Source organism: Cicer arietinum, chromosome 3 (assembly GCF_000331145.2).
Source record: "Cicer arietinum cultivar CDC Frontier isolate Library 1 chromosome 3, Cicar.CDCFrontier_v2.0, whole genome shotgun sequence".
Classification (NCBI taxonomy): domain Eukaryota; kingdom Viridiplantae; phylum Streptophyta; class Magnoliopsida; order Fabales; family Fabaceae; genus Cicer; species Cicer arietinum.
In genome coordinates, this window is record NC_021162.2 from 2,803,183 (window position 1) to 2,817,682 (window position 14,500).

Below are 14,500 nucleotides of genomic sequence, written 5' to 3' on the forward strand. Positions count from 1 at the left end.
ATAGTGTTCAAATATATATATATATATATATATATATATATATATATATATATATATATATATATGGTGTTTCTTCTTTGTGAATCTCATTTGGGGTTTCTTCACACCATTTGATCCACATACGATCTTACCACTTCTCGTTCCACTTTCTACTCTTTCTACTATCATGATCATGTCAGAAAAATTTGATGACATACTCCAAATCATTCTATTATAAAAGAGCGACTGAAGAGTATCCATAAACATGTCAATCATTTCTCTTTCAAATAAAGGATGATCTACTTGCGATACTACTTCTCTCCATCGTTGTGCATATTCTTTAAATGTTTCATTGTTTATTTTTAACGAATTTTGCAATTGCATCTTATTAGGGACATTGTCAATGCTGTACATGTATTGTTTCAAGAAGACATCATCCAAATCTTTCCACGAGCGAATTCGATTTCGCTCGAGATGCATACACCAACTTAATGATACTCCACTAAAACTGTCTTAGAAAAATGAATGATAAGTTTGTTATTATGAGCATAAGAAGCCATTTTTCTACAACACATGGTCAGATGATTTTTAGGACATGTGACACCTTTATATTTTTCAAACTCATGTACCTTGAATTTTGTGAACTCGCAGTTTATTCAGATTTGTTCGTTGTACGTTGTCGATCTACTATTAAAAGCTCATATTGATTTCTATGTTTCAGAAAACGTCAAAATAAGGTACGGTATGAGAGAACGTTTGAATTCACAAGTATAATATATTGTGAGATAAGCGGAAAAATCGTATTTTCCAACGATTCATCTGGACTCGTTACGTACGGTGGTGACCCTTTGAGTGATAAATTAATTAATGTGCAAATAAAGAAATTGCGATATTAAAATGTGAAATAAAATCATTTATAAGGTGTTGATTGATTTAATTTTGTTGAATGTGTAGTATTTAATATTATTGTGATATTGGATGTCGAATGAATTTGGTCCATATGTATGAATAGGTGAGTTTATGTGATGATGATGCATGATAGTGATGTTATAAGTTTGTGAAAAGTTTATGTGATCATGATGTGTGATTGATGATAGTGATGTTATAAATTTGTGATTAAAATTTTGAAGGAACTTCACATTTGATAGAATAGTGAGGATTCCAACTTATGCTAAACATGGTGCTCTTAATGGAGTAATCTAGGCCAACGAAGGGAGAAACTAGATGTTGGAACTTTTTGAAGTTGATGAGAATTTTTGAAGTGAAGATAATTTTGTCATCATATAGGTAGGGTTTGACAAGCCTAATGATTTCGAGGAAATACAACTGAATGAGCCTAATTGTGGCAGTCTACTGTTGAGCCTTAAGGCAAGATTATTAGAACTTAGAGTTATTTGACTGACGCATATATGTGTCTCAAGTTGGTTTTAGGAGATCTATGAGGTATGACCAATTTGAATTGTTCGTCCACTTTTCATGGTGGCATAGTATCAAGCCTCTTAATCAAGTACTTCAGACTTAGAATGGTACCAAATTGTGAAGTAGAGTCTAAGCTAATGCATAGTATTGCATTATTCTGTGATTGTTTTGTTGTGATTAATATGTATCGTATGCGATAATAATTTCTCTTAGATGATTTATGTTATAGTGAAATGTATTGATTTTCCTTGAGTGATTTTGACTTTATAATGTGATATTTCTTCGTTGAATAATGTTTGTCTAATGATATGATTTTAATACGATTAATTGTGTGTTCTTCTTACTTGTCCTCTGAGATCTTTAAGACTGGTTTGCCTTAAATGGTTATTGAAGATCTCCAACGGTAATATTCTCAACGGACACTTGTTCTCCCTGTTTAAGAAGAACTCACTTAGTTAATAGATGCATGAGAGAGAATGAAAAAGACAATGTGTTAAGAAGAAATTATGAAAAAATCAACAATACATCTAAAAAAAGTAAGAACGAAAAATCCTCTTAATAGAGAGTTATTAGAATTTATGTAATTTAGTCAAAGTGTTTTCACACACTTGTACTACTATAGGACTTGATATGTAACATCATCTCATTGAAAGTTAGAATCACATAAACAAACTTTGTGTAGACAAACTATAACTAATGTAAATTAACCCGATAGTGGCAACATCTCTCTCACTCCTAAGAGGTACCTGAAAAGGTACAACAACACTTGAAGAAAAGGTACAACAACAAAGTCTGGAGAGGCTAGAAAGTTGAAGAAAAGTTCTAACGATGACTGTCTAGGGAGGCTAGAGAAAACTACTCAAAGTCTGAAGAGACAAAGTAAAGAATACTTTATACTATTAATGAAAATAATGAATTAAGTCATCGATTGTACTGAGACAAAATCTCTTTGTAAAGGGAGGAGTAGACATAGCAACAATTATGTTTGAACTAGTATAAAAGTATATGTGTCCTCTCTCTCTGTTTCTCTTATCAATGTTCTCTATGATCCAACTTATTTATCTCTAAACCTAATTTTAATAGCAAGTTGAATGATTTGATCAAGAACATATTTTGGGTCAAGCAATTGTAGTATCTTTCAGAAATGGCGAAATACAATTCAACCCCCTAATTTCTTGTATTTTTCAGCAACTTTATCAAGTATTTGATTTTTTTTTTAGATTCTATTTGGACGAAGCCAAAAGGTCGGAAAATGATATTTTCGTTTTAGCGGTAAAATAAGTTCTCATAAAATTTGTTGCACAATTTATCCCAAATTATATCCTGGGTAGCTTCTTGATACATGTGAGTTTATGTGACCACATTGAACCGATGATCAAACAACTTTGGTGAGCATAGAATCAAAGGCGCGTCTAACTTGTGACAGGGGGGAGCGGCCACCATAATAAAAAATAATAGATAAAATAACCAAAATACCCTTATTAAAATTAGAAAATTACAACAATACCTAAAACCCTTATTGAGTCTTGCTTCCAGAATCGCCACTGCTGCTCACTATGATGCATTGTGTCGCGATTTGGGCTCGATTGCTGCTCACGAACTCACTATGTTGTGTTGCATCTCAATATGTGCTCGGCTACTCGGCTCGCCTTTGTCTACAGAGATTCTAACCAATTTTCAATTTCTGATATGTGATCGCCTATGTCGCCTCGCCCACTCGTCAAGAGGTTCGGTTTCCAATTTTAATTCATCTCTCAATTTCGTTCATCATCAAAATTGTTTATTATATACTTTATTATGTCATTGTTATCAATTTGATTAATATATATCTCTCTTTTCTTGTTACAATTGTTGAGCGAATCAGAATGTGAAATGGATAGATATTGGTTTCTTCTAAATTCTAATGTATGTTATGTTATGGTGTTTTTTTGTTGCATATAAGGTGTTTGATTTTTGTTTCCATTTAATTTTCACATTCTAAAAAGATGTTTTATGTTTCCTAAATTGCTTGATTTATTGAACAAGATACAGGGTTTTCTAGCAAACACTAAAGGCTTAGATTTTTTGAGTTTGCTTAAAAAATAAGTTGTAATTTATTTGATATTAGATGCATTTAAAAAAACTTGAAATATAACTTTACGTTGGCTATTCCAAACTTTTTAGTCAAGTTCTGACATTGCTTACAATCATGGTGAGTAGATGTAGTAATGCTTTTCTTGCCAAACAATGGTGGCCCATCTTGTCAAATTCAGATTTGTTGTTGAGTAAATGTCATAAACTCAATACTTCCCTCGTGCAATTTTCTCAAAGCGTGTTTGAGTCACCTTTTAAGTTATATCCGAAGAAACATTCTTAGCTCTACATTTAAAAATTAAGATAAAATAAAACTTAAAAAGATCCATTTTAAAGGTGTAATATTGGCAGAATTTTTCCATTTAATTGAATATCAGACTGTTATTAGTGATGTTACATATGTGGCAAGAACTTCGTGCTCTATGACACATTCTTATGGACAATTTTTACAAGCTACCACCTATTACATTAGTTCACTTTTCAAAAACCAACATTAAAATTTTAAATGAAACACATCCAAACACCCACCCATTAGAGTTTGTTAGCTTTATAATATTGACGAAGCATATAGTTAGATTATCACCGATTAGTTTCCCTTTTATTTCATACTTATGCATAAAAATTATAAAAATTGCTATGTATAACTAAAAGATGTGTTCAGAATGGTTCACGACACACTTAACATAATTTTAACACTTATACTTCTTTGAGTTTTAACCACTTTATTATGTCATCCAAACATTAACTTTTGTAATTATGTGATTTTTACTTGTGACAGATTCTTCAACGTTTTAAAGTACGTTGAACACACAACTAATAAACTACACATACTTGATTGAACATTTGAAAATGATTGGGTCCATATCTCCATTTCCTTGTACTACTAATTAACAGTGTTGATGCATTGTTAGCGATAATCCATTCAATCTAGTCCATATCTCCAACTTATAAAAACTGTGTTATTTTAGTAAAATAATACTAATATGAAGAGAGGTTATAATTAGCAAAGTTGAATATGGCTTAATAAATGCAACTAACTAGGCCCATAAGAATCATGTTCAATACCTTTCAGTTACGCTTCACACATTTATATTGTCCAAAAATGTGAGCAAATGCGGCCGTTATTGCTATTGCAGCGACTTCAAAATTTATAATATTGCAGCTGTAATCGCAGTTTAAAACCATGCTCAATACCTTTGGTTTGTGATTTGTTGATACTACTTATAAATGAAGGTACATGAACAAGTCACAATTCATGAATAAACAAATCACATTAACATGTTGTTATTGACACCTTAAATAAATAAGTCACAAAAACCATGCTAAATACCTCTTTGATTAAAGAATAGTTAATCGTTCTGCCTTAGCTTTCGATCCTCCTTTTTGCACCTATTCGCATGCGCTCACTTGAAGAAAACACATTTATTTTTTTTGTCAAGTCTTTGCATGTTATCTCCATCAACATCTGCATTGTCAAGATCGATATGAACATCTTTCGGAAGAAAGTATCTCAATTTCTCTCTTGATCCGAGGTTGGTGGCTTTTGAATAGAAGGATGACATAATATTTCACAAGTATTATGGTGGAGGCGATATAAAACCGACATTTTCCGCAATATAAAACAACAACAAAACACGAAAGGGGTAAGAAAGCTCACAAGTATTATGGTGGAGGCGAAAAATGCCCTTGAGAGATATGCCAATTATACATGGCAGTTATCATTCTCCCTTGACAAAGTTGCTCAGTCTCCATGGCAGCCATTCTAGTGTGCAAATCAGAATTTCCATGGGTTGAGGATGGTCTGTTGCACTCAAAAGGAGGAGGAAGTTGCAGCATCGGCTGATCATCTCCAGAATTGTCGCCTGAAAGTAGCCAATTATCCCTATTCTGTATGGTGATTCTGGCGGGATTTGGTAGAGCTATTGCGGAACCATCATGGAGCAGCAGATGATATGTGTAGTAACTTAGTGATGAGCTTCATAGCAATACAACAATACAAGAATCGATCCTTGTGTGTCCCTGGACTTGAGATAACTTAAATATATCATTAGTATAACCAAGAGATATTGCTATAGGTGTAATCAATCCACCAATAACTATATTCCCTTTGCTTGCTTTGGCAACTTTATCAAATTGCCTAGCTAAAAAAGAACCAGAATTAACAGCAAATTGATTAGTGATTGCCCATAAAAAGAATAGCTTGCTCTGCCTAGCAACCCCCTCACTTTCTCTCCTTCCAAAAAGTGTGTTGGCCATTACCCTATGGACATATCTAAAGCAAGGGTTATGAATATATGGATTATATCTTAAAGTATCATATCTGATTGCATACCAATAGAAGAATGTGAAGCCTATTCTGATAGAATAAGTGATAAGTCATTAAAATATGTTTTGACTCTAGGAATATGCTTCATGCATGATGGCTTGGATGATAATGATCATGAAGTTATCTCCCAATTATTTGAAACTGATTCCAATTGTTTGAAACCGGGGGCATTAATGTTTGTGTATTAAGTAGATCTCTATGTGTTGGAGAGTGACATTACCAATTAGACTCTTGTTGATATTCAGCAGACGGGCCTAACAAGACGACCTTTCATAGAAAGTTGTGAAAAATGTCTTCTCTTGTGTCTTGAAGATCAAAAAAGTTACTACAATATGCTTTTAAGCAAATCACTTCCTGTGTTGAACTATTGAAAGTAATATTTTTCGTCGCTTACACGATACTTTGAATGCTGAAATAGTTGCTGGAATATTTCAAAAGCCACAACATATTTTAAATTGTCTTGAACAAACATTCATGTGATGGCGCCTCACCTAGAATTCTAGTTATTAAGATGATCTAACTGCTCGCCTTTTATAGTTAGTCCATAGATCAATTAATAGAAAGTGGATTGGGTTTACATTGTGAAGGAGACAACATTTCTCCTTCTAATCTCAGAAAGATAGCCTCCGAGAATTACATCACTTGTAAAATCATTGAAACATTTTATGCGTAGTTGACCGAAGACTTTGTTTTGAGAGTGTTTTTAAGGATTAAGAGCTCATGTTGTTATTACTAATTTGAACTTTGATAAGTTTTGAACCATATAGAATTTCTATGTAAGAATGTAGAAGTATTATAATTATAGAAAAATATAAAAATTATCTAGAAGTGGGTATTAATTAAGAAGCTTTTAGAAATGTGTCTAGAGTTTTTTACATGGATTTTATCATGCCTTTTATGTGGTGGTGGAGAACAGAGAGAAGAAAGGCCTTGACAAAGTTGTTCACCAAGAGTATTTTGTGTTAAAAAAAAATGCCAATGAGACAAATAAAGGTTCCTCCTACCCACTCACTCTATCAAAAGAGATTTGTCGTCAACTACTGAACTCTTGCACTTACAGGCGCTCCCAGTTACTCGATAAATGCATGTTACAAAACTCTTTATCATCAACAGTTCAAGTATTTCAATAAAATACGATCACAAATTTTCAAAATTCTCTATAATTCTGATGATAATGTTTTCCTTGCCGCTCCGACTGGAAGTGGTAAAGACTATATGCAGAATTTGCAAATTTGAGGAATCACCACAAAGACCGAAAAGACAATACATGCAGTTGTTTATGTTGCACCCATAAAACCTCTAACCCATAAACAATACCATGATTGGGAGAAAAAAATTGGATGCGGTGCTTTAAAGGCTGTTATTGTTAGGATGAATCATATTGCTACTCACGTAGAAAACGTGATTCTTATTGTGGCATTGTCAAACTCACTAGCAAATGAATTGGAGCTACCTCCCTCGGCCTTTTGTATTTCCCCTACGATGGAGGCAATGACCAAGTCTACTTACACTGCTATTACTCAACATAACAATAGAACCCACTCTTGTTTTTGTTCCTTTAGGTTTCAATGGATAATGGGAAATCCATTCTCTTGTGTTTGTTCCTTCAGTTTTAATAGATTATATCTTAAAGACAGTCTCAAATCTAATTGACTCTAGAATATGGTTCATGCATGATGGCTTGGAGGGTAATGATCACGAAATTGTCCTAATTGTTTGAAGCTAGTAGCATTAATGGGCCTAGATGACAGGCCTAGCAAGACGACCTTTTCGAGAAAGTTGATATTCAGCAGGGTCTAACAAGACCACCTTTCATGGAAAATGTCTCTTGAAGATAAAAAAGAAATAGAGTACACTTTTGAGCAACACCGCTTCTTAAGAGTAATCTTGAGTAATATTTTTTCATCGCTTACACGATATTTTGAATGTTGAAATAGCAGACACCAGTTTTCATACTGGATTTTTCACAGATGTTTCTTTATTACAAAAAAATATAAAAGAAGTACAAAGTTTGTATTCAATCTTGATCAATGTATCTCACACAATAATCTGATTGTTCATTTGAGTGTTTATGAGATCATTGTCTTTTTCTCTCAAGAATTCTTTTTCAGCTCTCTTATTGATTATGAATAATCTTTGGTCTTGATCTGAAAAAGCAATATCAGAATGTTATCAAAATGTTCTTAAGTGTTCTTCAGTATATTCAAGTATTATCAAGTGTTAATTGAGAAAAAGATTGAAGACTGTTTATATAGTTTCTGAAAAACAACTAATAAATCGATTTACCAATCGATTCATTAAAGTTATAAAACGGCTTAATCGATTTGCCAATCGATTATCGCAAGTCTTGTTTTTCTTGAATCATGAAACTACATAACCTAATCGAATAATACTTGGACTAAGGGTTAAGTTTGTAATTTTTCTTACATCTCCCCCTCCTGGAGCCCAGGTATCATATATACCTCCAAAATAAGAAGCCTTAAATACTAGAAGAAAAGCCCCTATACCTAACAATATTAAGTGAATACCTAAAATAGTAGTCATTTTATTTCTGTCTTTCCATACATAACCAAAGAATGGAAAAGATTCTTCAAGAGTTTCAGGTCCCAGAAGTGCATGATAAATACCGCCAAAGCCCAATACTGCGGAGGAAATTAAGTGAAGTACTCCAGACACAAAGTATGGAAAGGTATCTATTACTTCCCCTCCAGGACCTACCCCCCAACCTAGAGTAGCTAGATGGGGAAGTAAAATTAAGCCTTGTTCATACATGGGCTTCTCAGGTACGAAATGAGCGACTTCAAATAGGTTCATTGCTCCGGCCCAGAATACTATTAATCCGGCATGGGCTACATCCGGCTTAATCGATTTACCAATCGATTCATTAAAGTTATAAAACGGCTTAATCGATTTGCCAATCGATTATCGCAAGTCTTGTTTTTCTTGAATCATGAAACTACATAACCTAATCGATTTCCTAATCGATTCTTTTAAAAACACTTTTCAGTAAATTATGTGCAGACTTATATGAATCGATTGCATAATCGATGTTAGATGTTTTTGTTCCAATAATAAAATCACACCAATCGATTACTAAGTCACATAATCGATTCACAAATACACATAATCGATTTGGCCATAAACTAAGAGTTCCATGTGATTTCAAATATTTGTTTCAATCGATTTGCCAATCGATTGTGTTTAAAACAGGAACTTAGCTAATTTCATGTTAATCGGAGTGCCAATCGATTTGGTAGTATTTTTCTGAAAAGTTCTTATCAGTTGTTTAGTTTAATCGATTTCCTAATCGATTGATACCAAACTTAACATGATTGAAATTCTCACAATAGATTGTGTTTGTCACAGGTCATGTTACTTTTGAAATATTATTAATGCAATCGATTTGTCAATCGATTAGCCTAGTAAATGGATTGTCCATGTGACTTACCCAATCGATTTATTTCAATCAGTTTTTACTTTGTGATTTGCACAGTCAATGTGCCAATCGATTAGCATACAAATTAGGTTGCCACTGACTTGCACAATTTTTATTTCTGATTGTGCCAGTCGATTGCCTAATCGATTGTGTAACCACAAACAATATGTTTCCTTACAACCCTTTTACGAAATCGATTGTCTAATCGATTTGCTCAGTAGATTTTCAACTTTTGTTGATTTCTTGAGTTCCAAGCAATTGTCTCAAGTATGTAGGGTTGAGTTGTTGTTCCTGAAATCTTGCTCATTGTAAGTTTGTTAATTATGTCAAAATTAGGATTAAGAGGACTAAAGTCCAACAATCTCCCCCTTTTTGCATAAGTGGCAAGCATACAATTTTAACTTGAGTTGAGCATTTCAAGACATAATATTAACAACAGATATATTTTCATAGCATCATATGTACCATTATCAGATCATAAAATCAGAATATCAGAGCATAAGTACACATGCTATTTAACAATATCAGAGCATTCTAATAATTCATTATCAGTCATCAGAGTATCAAAATTATGCAGCAGTCATTAGCAAGTTAATAATTTTTCTCCCCCTTTGTCAGGTAAGGCAAAAAGGCAAAGAAAAAAAAATTCCCTCCCCTATGTTAGTAAACATAAGCACTGGGGGTTGAAATCAGAAAACGGTGTATCAGAGCAACAAATGAGCATATTAAAAGATTATGGCAAATGATTTCAGAGATTAATGGAATAAACGTTCTAATGCATTGTATATATAGAAGAAATGAATACAACGTGTCATTACAAAACAACAAAGATCCTAAACACCTAATCTCCTAAACTGGTCTGGTCCTCACTATTATCTAAGGGAGAGGCAGAGACCGTTGTATTACCCTCAGCAGGTGTCTCCTCAATGTGAGTTGCAGGACGATCTAGGGGAGTTGGGTTTGGTTCCTCTGTTGCTTGCCGACCGATGTCCGCTATATCTTCAAATGAAAGCTTTATGACTAAGTGCGCTTGAATTGCATCAACATCCTGAACAACTGAGTTCAGAGATGCCTAGAGAGTCTTCAGATTAGCTTCCATTCTGGCATGTGACTCTTGCATTTTGGCATTGTGCGCCATCTGAACTTCTATAAATTCCATTAATTTTGTGACAAACTCAGGATGGGCTGTTTCAGTAGCTGGTTGAGGATGAGGCTGAGCTGGTTCAACATTCGGCTGAGGTCTTATCCAAATACCATGCAACATTTTCAATTGCATCTGGTTTACAATTGATTCTCCAAAAATTAGAGTGGTCTTGGAAGATTCTTCATTATTAAGTGATATCTTGAAGTGTTTCAGAATCTTGGTAATCAGTTGTGGATAAGGCAGCACAAGCTTACTCTGTGAAGCCTCTAACATGTGCCTTAGCACAATCCATGCCCAGCTCATCCTGAGCTCCTTGGACAATCCCCATAGCAGTAGTATATCCAACTTCTGGACTACAGCATGGTTACCGGATCGTGGCACAAGCATCCGGGTCAGAGTATACATAAGCATTCGATGTTGGACCTTCATTTGACCAATAGGCAGTGAAATGGTTTCAACAAAGCTGTCAATCATCAGATCCTTAACAACAGTATGCTTGTCAAACGTTGCTTCCCATCATTCGTCAACAGTGTCAGCATCAGAACTGTCGTCTATAGATGTTCCATGAAAGGGCAATCCTAACAAAACAGAAAAATCTTCAAACGACATAGATACTATAGATGTTCCATGAAAGGACAATCCTGACAAAACAGAAAAATCTTCAAATGACATAGATATCATTTTCCCTTTAACCTGAGCCTTGAATCCGTCTTCAGTAAGCTTGAATGTTGAGTAGAATTCCCTTATTAACCTTGGATAACTATCAAGAGTTGAGGAGAGAAAGCCCTCAAGACCGTGAAACCTTAAGTGGTCTTGGAAAGTGAAACCTTCTGCATCAAAATAGGCAAAATCCAGAGTCCGACCCTCATGGATTTTCCTTTTAAGAAAGTCTAATGGAATGGTAGTTAGGTGGGGGTGAAGAAACTGATTTCTTATTCTTTTTCTGAGAGATTTCCTTCATGGCGTCAGCCATAAGCTTCTCAGTGGGTGGCTCCTTTCGCTTCTTGGATTTCTCTTGATTAACAGCAGGTGCCTTGCCTTTATCCTTGGCAAGAATATTATGAGTTGGAATGGGAACCCTTTTGGTTAATGTAGGTGGAGGTGAAGGGGTTCGCCCACTTGATGAAGATGATGGTGAAGGAGTTCGGATTTGTGTTTGCTTAACTCGTGCCATAAGTGTAAGTTGAAGTGTGTTTGAGTGTAGATGGTAAATCAAGAACGATTGCAGAAACAGAGAGATGAAGCAGACAAAAAAATTTGTGAAATCTGCATAAATGAAGTGAAGAAATCGATTGGTAACTGTTCCTATTTAAACCCTTTGATTCGTCAATCGATTGCCCAATCGATTATGTTACCGTTGCTGGGTATTCTCAATCGATTTAGTAGTTATTACATTCAACGGCTAGTAAAGGAGAGTCACAACGGTCATATTGTAAATCGATTTCTAGATTTTACTCAATCGATGTCCAAATCGATGTATTTAAGTTTAAAAGGTGAACTAGTCGATTTCCCAATCGACGCTTGGGCAAGGTTAAAAAAAAATTTCTGAAATCTAAAGTCTGGGGCCAACACAATCGATTTCCAAATCGATTTTGTAAACAATGTATCATGCTGGTAATCGATTACCCAATCGATTTAACTGGAAAACACTGCAGGCACCAGAAGTGTCCTATGAAAGGGTTCAAAGATTAGACCTCACTAGGATCAATGATCCCTAGTTTCATCCTTATATGCAGGAAACTTTCTCTTGGTAAAGCTTTGGTAAATATGTCAGCCAGCTCTTCAGCTGTGTTAACATATTCAAGCTTAATAATCCCATTTTGAAAGTGATCCCTTATAAAATTATGTCTTACTTCAATGTGCTTGGTCCTAGAGTGCATCACTGGATTCTTGGTAATACTTATTGCACTTGTGTTATCACACATGATAGGTATTATTCCCAAGTCAACACCAAAATCCAATAAATACTGTTTCATCCAAAGAATCTGAGCACAGCAGCTCCCAGTTGCAATGTATTCAGCTTCAGCAGTTCATAGAGCAATGTTAGTTTGTTTCTTGCTAAACCATGACATAAGGGAGTTTCCAAGTAAATGACAAGTTCCAGAGGTACTTTTCCTGTCTAGTTTGCATCCGGCAAAGTCTGAATCTGAGTAACCAACTAAGGTATAGGTTGATCCCTTAGGATACCAGAAGCCTAGACTCTTAGTTCCTACTAGATATCTGAAAATCCTCTTAATTGCACTAAGGTGAGACTCCTTTGGATTTGATTGGTATCTTGCACACATACAAACACTGAACATGATGTCAGGTCTGCTTGCTGTAAGATAGAGCAATAATCCTATCATACCCCGAAACCTTTCTCATCTCTGTCTAAGTAATTTCCTTGACTCATGGGAGTATCAATGGACTTAAGGTTTTCAAAACTAAATTTCTTTATCAAATCATTACAGTATTTAGTTTGACTAATGAAAATGACTTGCTTGCTTTGGTTAATTTGAAATCCCAAGAAATAAGATAGTTCACCCATCATTGACATTTCAAATTTACCTTTCATTAAATTTTCAAAATCTTTGCACAACTTATTGTTGAATAAAGAAATTGCTAAGCTTCTCATACCAAGCTCTTGGAGCTTGTTTCAACCCATAGAGGGCCTTTGATAGCTTATACACATGATTAGGAAAATCAGGATTTTCAAAACCAGGTGTTTGGCTAACAAAAACTTCCTCTTGAAGGTCACCATTGAGAAAGGCGATTTTCACATCCATTTGATAAAGATTAAAGTCCATTATACATGCATAAACAAGTAAAATTCTTATGGCTTCTAACCTACCTACAGGGGCATAGGTTTCATCAAAATCTATTCCTTCCTCTTGACTATAACCGTTGGCTACTAGCCTAGCTTTGTTTCTGGTTATAACTCCATTTTCATCTAATTTGTTTCTGGTTATTTCTGACAATCCACTCACTATCTAACAGAGCTTCCTTAATGTTCTTAGGATGTCTCAGATTGAACCTAAGAACATTAAGGAAGCTCTGTTAGATAGTGAGTGGATACTTGCTATGCAAGAGGAGTTAAACCAGTTTGAGAGAAACAAGGTGTGGAGTTTAAGTCAGTTTAAGTCAGTGACTCAGCTATGCAAGAGGAGAGAAACCAGTTTAAGTCAGTGACTCAGCTATGCAAGAGGAGAGAAACCAGTTTAAGTCAGTGACTCAGCTATTTTGATGTTAATCGACATGTCAATCGATTTATGTGTATTTGTCTGAAAAGTTCTTACCTGGCGTTGAGTTCAATCGATTTCCCAATCGATTGCAACCAAACTTAACTTCATTGAAATTTACACAATAGATTGTCCAATCGATTGTGTTTGTCACAGGTGAAGTTATTTTGCAAATAGTACTTTAACAATCGATTTGCCAATCGATTATCCTCAAAACTGGAGTGTCACTGTGACTTGTACAATCGATTTCCCAATCGATTTGTTTCAATCAGGTTTACTTTGTGAAGTGTACAATCGATTTGTCAATCGATTAGCCTGTAAAACAGAGTGCTACTGACTTGTGCAGTTTTCATTTCTAATTTAATCCGTCGATTGCCCAATCGATTATACAATCACAAACAGTTATGTTTCCTTACACCCTTGTTATGAAATCGATTTCCCAATCGATTTACTCAGTCAAAATTCAACTTTTGTTTATTTCTTGTGCTCCAAGCAATATGTTTCAAGTGTGTAGGATTGGATTGTTGTTCGTGAAATCTTGCTCAATTGAAATGTTAGATTTATCATATGATGTATGAACATTGTATGTTTGTTAATTATGTCAAAATTAGGATTCAAAGGACTAAAGTCCAACAATCTCCCTCTTTTTGGCATAAATGACAATCATACAATTTTAACTTGAGCATTTCAGAACATAACATAAGAGTATTATTACATTATTAAGTATCAGAGCAAAATCATCAGATTGTAAAAACAATGCAACAACAAGCATATTATCAAGTTATAATTTTTCTCCCCATTTGTCAGTTAAGGCAAAAAGGCAGAAAACAATTCCTCCCCCTATGTTAAAGAACATAAGCATTGGGGTTGAAATCATATACCATAGTATATCAGAGCAATGAAAT

General features: G+C 34.6%; 1 pseudogene; it reads right to left on the reverse strand.

Moving 5' to 3' along the window:
* Window positions 1–4,645: 4,645 nt before the first annotated feature.
* LOC101504881 (multiple organellar RNA editing factor 2, chloroplastic-like) overlaps window positions 4,646–14,500 on the reverse strand; it is a 22,188-nt pseudogene continuing 12,333 nt past the window's right edge.